The sequence below is a fragment of the Aquarana catesbeiana genome, linkage group LG09, assembly GCF_042186555.1.
Source record: "Aquarana catesbeiana isolate 2022-GZ linkage group LG09, ASM4218655v1, whole genome shotgun sequence".
Classification (NCBI taxonomy): domain Eukaryota; kingdom Metazoa; phylum Chordata; class Amphibia; order Anura; family Ranidae; genus Aquarana; species Aquarana catesbeiana.
This window is the reverse complement of record NC_133332.1, coordinates 103,877,967-103,887,503: the sequence shown is the minus strand read 5'-3', so window position 1 is coordinate 103,887,503 and position 9,537 is coordinate 103,877,967.

Below are 9,537 nucleotides of genomic sequence, written 5' to 3'. Positions count from 1 at the left end.
GTTTGATGGGCACAGTGGCTGCATTTTCATGGCACAGTGGCAGCCTTTGATGGGCACAGTGGCTGCGTTTGATGGGCACAGTGGCTGCGTTTAATGGGCACAGTGGCTGCATTTGATGTGCACTGTGGCTGCGTTTGATGGCATAATGGCAGCATTTGATGGGCACAGTGGCTGCGTTTGATGGGCGCAGTGGGAGCATTTGATGGCACAGTGGCAGCGTTTGATGGGCATAGTGGCAGTGTTTGATGGGCACAGTGGCGGCATTTGATGGGCACAGTGGCGGCATTTGATTGGCACAGTGGCTGCAATTGATGGGCACAGTGGCTGCATTTGATGGCACAGTGAGGCTGCAATTGATGATTTTTTTTTTCAAAAATTTTCAATTTGTTTGCGCCCCCCAAAAAAAATTTTGAGCACCAGCCGCCACTGCATCTCATGAATATTCCATCCCTATCCAAGTTAAATTCCCTCAAAAAATTTACAAAAACAACGTTCAAGGACTGGTTTTCTGCCTGAGGGTGAATGAGAACTGTAGGCCTGGCTGGACAGGGTGGCGGAAGGACCACAACATCGGCAGCTCTTACGGGGGGTACCGCTACATACAAATATAACAATGTTTGTTCAGAAATGTCATCAGAATGTCTTCACCCTCATGTAGATGGAGGGCAAGTAATACAGCAAAACAAAGAACTTTCTCCAGAAGAAAAGCGCGAGGGAGCCTTTGAGTATCCAGTGGTTGATGGTTAAACAGTGGAACAATAGGGCAAATCGTGTGCAGTCAATATAAAAGGTATAAGCTAGAGCGATATTATTCAAAGATAATGTCACACAGGAAAACACGAGGAGAACACTTCAATGAGGCGTATAAAGGTACAATAGGGGTAGCATGATTGTTTTCTTTGCAAAGTGAAATTACACAGCAATCACTAATGTCTGAGGGAAATTCCCTTGCAAAGTGAACAGTCTGTTTGCCTTTAGTAAATCAACCCCAATGCGTGTGTAGCACCCTCACAGATTAGTGCAGGTTGTTAGGTAAATGTAGTTGGTTCCTCTGTAATCAGTGGAGCAGGGGTTTATTGTTCAGGCCTGCTCAGTGTATCACAGGGTGCTGCTCTGATTGCTTCCCCCTGTATTCTAGAGAATTCTAAAGTTATAATGGGTGGAAGAACATAGTGAACAGCCTAAATATTTATGAGGAGTTTAGCCAATCCCTGGGGAGGTGTACTCAGTAGGTGGCTGGAGTGCTCCATAAAAAGGCTGAGGCCTGAGGCAAAGAGAGAGAGTTCCTGGGTGCAGTGCTGCTGGTGGAGACCCCTCTGCAAGGGCTCTGCCCCGGGGCAGGATTACTGGAGGTGCCATTTAGAAGACATCGAGCTGAAGCTTTAGCTGGGGGGGCTTATTCGCAAAGCCTAGTCCTGGAGTCTGTTTGGGTCTGGCAAAGCTCACTGGAAAATATCAGTGCCAATACCAGTACCAGTGAGTATCAAAAGGAGGCAGCTAATGATCCTGTGGCCACATTAGTAAATTACCCCGGTGCTGGAAGTCAATGACTGTGTGCAGTTCTTGTCTTTTGGCAAAAAGTCCTAATCACCTGCCAGCATTAGATTAGCATTAGTGGGACATTTTTTGCAGCTCAGCAAGATAGAGAAGGAGTCCTCTAAGTGTTCAATTTACCAGTTTTTGGGGTATCCCATGCCCCCTTTACCCCACCCAAGATCATTGATCTAATAAAATAACAAAAAGACACTCCTAGATTGTTCTATTTGAGCCAGTGGAGTACAGAAAATGCCGTATGTGTTTTAACTGGAGATGAGGAATCAAGTTCACCAGCGGCTCATTGGTGGGTGCACTGCATGTGAAAATGTCTCTCATCTCTTATTTCTACATGGCAGTGTGCTTGCTACTGATGGTTGACACACAAATTGTTTGTGGGAGAGCAAACGAAGAGCTCAGATCTCAGACTAGTTCATTTAAGTGGCGGTGCTTCCATTAAGGGCGCCGGGGAAGCCCCATCTCTCCAGCCACCCCCTCTGTGTAGAATGGATAGATTCATGCATTACATGAATCTATCCATGGGCGCTGTAGCCACCCCCTATTCAGGCATCTGACCCCTTGCCGGGCGCCTAAATTACAGTGGTGGGGGGGGGGGTTTAAAGCACCTGATTAGAGCCCTAGGCTCTAATAGGCTTCAAAAAAGGTGAACTGCGAGTGCAAACATGAATCTATCCATGGGTGCTGTAGCCACCCCCTATTCAGGCATCTGACCCCTTGCCAGGCGCCTGAATTACAGTGGTGGGGGGTGTTTTTGAAGCACCTGTTTAGAGCCATAAGCTCTAATAGGCTTCAGAAAAGGTGAACTGCGAGTGCAAACCATCGCACTTTCAGTCCACCCAGGTGTGTTAACAAAACAAATGAATATTTGTTTTGCTAACACAGAGCCACCTCTCAGCCAATCAGGAGGCATGGATGTAATACTGGTCACCTGATTGGCTGAAGGCAGAGGCGATCCCATTGGCTGCCTAGCAGAACAGGAAGAAAACACACACGGAGGACATAGGAGTCATCGCCGTGCTACCCATCCCACACCTCTCCACCTGACCCGCTGCCTGATCCGCCACCATGATGGGGTAAGTGCTGGGCAGACAGCGGGCAAGTGAGCAGGCGGGGGGGGCACAGTGGCTGCATATTTTTGGCACAGTTGGCTGCATTTGCTGGGCATAGTGACTGCATATTATGGGCACTGAGGCTGCAATTGATGGGGCACAGTTGGCTGCATTTGCTGGGCACAGTGGCTGCATATTATGGGCACAGAAACTGCAATTAATGGGGCACAGTTGGCTGCATTTGCTGGGCACAGTGGTTGCATATTATGGGCACAGAGGCTGCAATTGATGGGGCACAGTTGCTAGCTCTGTCAATATATTATTTTTTGTAGTAAAGCCCTAGAATTTGCTGTTTGTCTGGGGCTAACCTTGTTATTTAACCGCTTTAACTGATTTAACCGCAAGCACTTTTTGCGATTCTGCGCTGTGTCGCTTTAACTGACAATTGCACGGTTGTGCGACGTTGCACCCAAACAAAATTGACGTCCTTTTTTTCCCACAAATATAACTTTCTTTTGGTGGTATTAGACCACTTCTGCGGTTTTTATTTTTTGCGCTATGAACAAAAAAAGAGCGACAATTTTGAAAAAAACACTTTATTTTTTACTTTTTGCTATAAACATCCCCCAAAAATATATAAAAAAAAACAATTTTTTTCCTCAGTTTAGGCCAATATATATTCTTCTACATATTTTTGGTAAAGAAAATCGCAATAAGCATATATTGATTGGTTTGCGCAAAAGTTATAGCGTCTACAAAATAGGGGATAGTTTTATGGCATTTTTATTTTTAATTTCTTTTTATTAGTAATGGCGGCGATCTGCAATTTTTATCGGGACTGCGACATTATGGCGGAAACATCGGACAATTTTGACACTATTTTGGGACCATTGTCATTTATACAGCGATCAGTGCTATAAAAATGCACCGATTACTGCGTAAATGACACTAGCAGTGAAGGGGTTAACCGCTAGGGGGCGATGAAGGGGTTAAGTGTGTCCTAGGGAGTGATTCTAACTGTGTGGGGATGGGCTTCAAGCCACATGACATCAATCGCCACTCCCGATGACAGGGAGCGGTGATCTCTGTCATGACACAAACCAGAAGGGGGAAGTGCCTTGTTTACATAGGCACTTCCCCGTTCTGAGGCTCCATGACACGATCACTGGGAGACCGGCGGACCACAAGTCCGCTGGTCCCGCGGGCACGGTCACGCTCTACGCGGCAGGCGCGCGTGCACCTGCTATCTCCGGCTCTTAATGGGGACGTACAGGTACGCCCATTTGCCCACCACTGCCATTGTGCTGACGTATATTAGCGTGCAGCGGTCGGCAAGAGTTAAGATGGCATGGCAGTGTCTTATGCCTACATACTTTTGCTAATAGGTATCACTTGTTCCCATGCTAAAAAATGTGAGAGGTATGTACATATATATAAAATATTATTGCAAATACGTTACACAAAGAATGAAATAATTTCAGAAATTAAACATAGATGAAAATTTTAATGGAGGCTTGGAAAATATGTGAATGTCTCTCTCTAACTATTGACACTTATTCAAGAAGCCATGTCTTGGGGAATGATAGAATGTTTATAACAGAAAAAGAAAAACTGATCAAGTATATCCATCATCACAATGAAAGAATGTCTTTGTAATAGAAGATAACAGCTGGCAGCAAGACAAAAACATTCTAAATTTTTTATTTTTAGGTGTTGCAGAAATTAGTACATTAGGTTTAAGGGAGAGATCTATTACAATAAAAGCACAATAAAAAAAACTTCCTGTCTTTGTTTCACTTGGCTTTTCCTTATCAGGATGCATCCCAAGTGCCTTGTTTTGGAAACATGATGTGTTTTACAGATGGGACTGATGATTTTACTATTGCTTATGTTGCAGCATCAGACTCAAAAACAATCCCATTTTTTATTCAGCCGGGTCTGTGTTTCAGCTGCCTATTATGTGGCAGAGATTTATTTTTATCATTTAACCTCTTCTTGCTGATGTGGCACATACAGTATGCAGCCTCTCGGCAGGCAAGCTTTAACATAAAGAGGCTGCATATACAGTGCCTGGAAAAAGTATTCACACCCCTTGAAATTTTCCAAATTTTGTTATGTTACAACCAAATAACTAAATGTATTTTATTGGGATTTTATGTGATAGACCAACACAAAGTGGCACATAATTGTGAAGTGGAAGGAAAATGATAAATGTTTTTCAAAACTTTTTACAAATAAATATGTGAAAAGTGTGGCATGCATGTGTATTCAACCCCCTTTTCTCTGATATCCCTAACTAAAATCTAGTGGAACCAATTGCCTTCAGAAGTCACCTAATTTGTAAATAGAGTCCACCTGTGTGTAATTTAATCTCCGTATAAATACAGCTGTTCTGTGAATCCCTCAAAGGTTTTTTAGAGAACCTTAGTGAAAAAAACAGCATCATGAAAGCCATGGAACACACAAGACAGGTCAGGGATAAAGTTGTGGAGAAGTTTAAAGCAGGGTTAGGATATAAAAAAATATCCCAAGCTTTGAACATCTGACAGGCCAGGCAACTAGAGCATTAACCAGAGAAGCAGCCAAGAGGCCCATGGTAACTCTGGAGGAGCTGCAGAGATCCACAGCTCAGGTCACAGGACAACTATTAGTCATGCACTCCAAAAATCTGGCCTTTATGGAAGAGTGGCAAGAAGAAAGCCATTGTTGATAGAAAGCCATAAGAAGTTCCATTTGCAGTTTGCAAGAAGCCATTTGGGGGACACAGCAAACATATGGAAGAATGTGCTCTGGTCAGATGAGACCAAAATTGAACTTTTGGGTCTAAAAGGAAAACACTATGTGTGGCGGAAAACTAACACTGCACATCACCCTGAATACACCATCCTCACCGTAAAAGATGGTGGTGGCAACATCATGTTGTGGGGATGCTTTTCTTCAGCAGGAACAGGGAAGCTAGTTAAACTTGATGGGAAGATGGATGGAACCAAATACAATGGAATGGTTTAGATCAAAGCACATTCATGTGTAATGCCCCGTACACACGGTCGGATTTTCCGATGGAAAATGTCCAATCGGAGCGTGTTGTCGGACATTCCGACCGTGTGTGGGCTCCATCGGACATTTTCCATCGGATTTTCCGACAAACAAAGTTTGAGAGCAGGCTATAAAATTTTCCGACAACAAAATCACGTCAATTTCGACCGTGTGTGGCCAGTTCTGACGCACAAAGTGCCACGCTTGCTCAGAAGAAATTCCGAAACGGAACAGCTCGGTCTGGTAAAATTAGCGTTCGCAATGGATACAGCACTTTCGTCACGCTGCAATGTAAAAAATGGTTTAATACAGTGCAATCTCTTCTTCTTTATAATGTGAGAAGAATGAAGAATGAAGTAGTTTTGCTGCTCATATTCACACAGACTTCTCTCAAGCTTCGTTCTTTATTATTTATCGTGATTCCCTCAATATATTTTGATTTGTCACATCTGACAAAATTTTTTTTTGTTGTTTTCTTTTTTTTTTTTTTAAATGCTGTTTTTTTTTTTTGGGTTTGTATTTTTTTCAAGGCTGATCTTTGTTTTATTTTTTTTTTAGTTTTACTCCCTAATATTTTTGGTTTTGTGTGTTACAACACCATTGTTATCTTATATTATTTAATCTCAAGAAGGCTGCTTGGTGTTGGTGTCCCTTGTTAATTTCACATTGTATTTTTGAAATTTACCTGCCTCCTCACAAACAAACTGTCCTTTTTGAAGAAAAACACACATAGGCGAGTATAATGAAACAAAAAGTCCTTTATTAAGGGCTCAGAACCAAACAAAGAGGGAGGCAACGCTGGAGAAACATCATAAGTTGGTGAAGCCTTGGACCCCCAGGGCAGACATCAATTATTTAACATCAAAATTGGTGGCCTGAGGAGTTCATATCTAAGGGAGTGCAGTCTGGTCCAGAAGTCCCAGAGATCCTGAAAGCAGCAGATGACATCTATGTCCCCAGGCTGTGGTACTACAAGAGGCTGCATCTTTTGCCAGACCAGACTGGACCCATGGTCATCACTTTCTGGTCTTCTTTCCACGCTTCCTTCCTGGCTGTGGCTCTGGTGTTGGAGATGTGGCAGGAGGAGGAGTAGGATCTGGAGGAGGAGTAGTAGGACCTGGAGGAGGAGGAGGAGTAGTAGGACCTGGAGGAGGAGGAGGACTATGTGTGAGGTCACAAATGTGGGTAGCAGATGCTATTTGGCCCCTCAACCCCTTATTGAGAGCTTCCAAAATTAAGGACTCACACAGGAGTCATTGGCCCTCCTCCATCTGCAGCATTTTACAGGCAGTTAGGCCAGCAAAGTCCTCCTCCACAGTGTGGGGACTTCTCAGGACCTCTGTAGCCTTCCAAAAGAGGCCTATGGCAGCCTCCTCCAAGTTACTCATCTTCCTGCCACTTTGTCTTTGAAGGTGTAGGGGAGGGACCTGGATATCAGGCAGTCTGCTTGGCCCGGCCACCTCCTGGCTGAGACTTCCCTGTGTATGAAAATAGTTTTTGCATCATCAATCACAATCATAAATTAGTACTCCAAACTAACATCTATTTAACATCATTGATTGGACAACCAGAAATATTTAGAGGAATGCTATACCTGGCTCAAGCTGGGCTCCTCCACACGTTGCTGCCTGGAAGGCCCAGGTTGGGCGTCAGAAGCCTCAGCTGGGGGGGAAGGAAGCGTGGAAGGAAGACTGGAGAGTGCTGGCCTGGGTTCAGTCTGACCTGCCAGAAAATGCAGCCTGTCATAGTACCAGAGCCTGGGGAGATAGATGTCATCTACAGCTCCTGATCTCTGGGAGTCCTGGACCTTCTTGTGCTCCCTTAGATAAGTGCTCCTCAGGCCACCAATTAGGATCTTCAAATAGGTGATGTCTGCCGTGGGGATCACCGTCTTCACAAATTCCAGCAATTGATCCAGCGCTGCGTTCCTCTTTGTTTGGTTCTTATATTCAGGGTGGTTTATCTCCCACAGACAAGGCAGCTCCCTGAACATATCAATGAAGATTGGCATAAAGTCCTTATTTTTCAAGATATCCATTTTCACTGCAAGACACAACACAAGACAAACCCTAATGTCAGCCTAAAGTCTTCTAAACTTGTGCAAATACAGGCCTCAATTTAGAAGCAGTATAGCCCAATGTTAAATCTTACCTTCGTTATCACGATCGGCGCCTCCGTTACTCCTTCCTCCGCTCACAGATCGTACGTACTATGCACGCGTGTTACGCTTTATAGACACTGCGCATGCGTGAAACTCCGCCCGCCCCTGACATTCTTTCTAGTCTATTCCCCGCCCCTTCTCATTCGGCGCAGTGGGGAAGAGCACATGGCGGAGTCAGAGCAGGTGTCTGATATTTACACCAACGATGAGGAGGAGGAGGAAAGCCCGGAGCCTGAAACATCCCGATCCAGAAGGAGACGATATAAGGCATCAAATATGTCCTTTGGGGAGATGTTGGAGATGGTCGACATAATGAAGAAGGCCGACTATGATGGAAAGTATGAACCTTACCCCAACCCCAACCCCAACCCCAATGTCCGTAAGGCCAAGATCATGGCGAAAGTGGTCAAAAGTGTGCACCGGAATTTCGGGGTACGACGATCGAAAGATCAGCTCAGGAAGCGGTGGTCGGACCTGAAATTACGAGAACACGAGCAGTACAGAAAGATCCAGAGAGTGCTGCAAAAAAGTAAGTAGTTGTGCTGTGTTCCTATTCTTTTTGTCTTTATTACGTTCGTGCTGCTCCATGTGCTTTTCTTAACTTTTAATCCAGTTTAAAATGTCAACTTTCATGCTCATGGGCACATTATTCGTTTCGTATCAAACATTTTTCTTTCGGCCTATAAAACACCATTGTTTGAGCCATATGCATTTGCCAACATTTTTTAGGGCCTACTTGTCTGAAAATAATTTGGTTGTATAGATGTGTTTGTTAAGAGAATGAAATGCAAACTAGATTCTGTGTAAGGAGAGGACACTCAGCAACTGTTTAGACATCTGGACGCTGGAGCACTAGTGTGGGACACAAGAACACCCTTTTTATTAGGGGGCCCACACAGGTGCTCCAGTGTATACTGTGGGGGTGTCTCCATCTGTGAAGCTTGTGCAAAACAGGTAAAGTATTGAAGCTTGACAAAGGACACTAAAAATTCGACATCTTGTAACCAAAATAGACAATTATACCCCACTTCCAAGCAATGTTTCATATTTATAGTTCTTCCCTCAAATATCTGTGTGCTAAGTATACCATTTTTTTTTTACATAGGGGAGAAAAGACTCGGAGGACACCCCTCATCCGAGGAGACCAGAGACCCCCCACCTCTGGAAGAAGGGGAAATCCCCCAAAGACAAGAAGAGCAGGAGGAGGAAGACATGGTTGAAATTGTCACCACAACAGGTGAGTGTCTGCGACCACAGGCTCAGGTAAGAGATGGATGCGGGCATATTTATAATACATGTTTTTTTTGGTTTCTATCTTTTTAGGTGATCGTGGTGTTGTGGATCCAGGGCATTTCACCTCGGAAAGTGCACAGATCCTGATTGGGGAGATCATGGGGTGTAATAGGGACTTGGAAAACATAAAGAAAAGCATCAATGATGTTCTTCAAAAAAATAAGAACATCATTGATGTTTTGGGGAGAGTTTAAAACCCCTCCAAATCCCTTTCTTTTATGGTGTGCTACAATTTTAACATTTTTTGTCTAATTGGAGAAAAGCCAAATTTTGAAGATGCACACAGTGTGTCAACATGCGCTATCTGCCATCACGGGAGATCAATGGACGCGTTTTGGGGGTGCAACCCCTTCCTCAATAACAAAGTAGCTGTGAGGAAGGGGTTGCTCCCCCAAAAAACGTCCCTTGATCCCCCATGATAGCAGCTAGCACATGTTGACATTC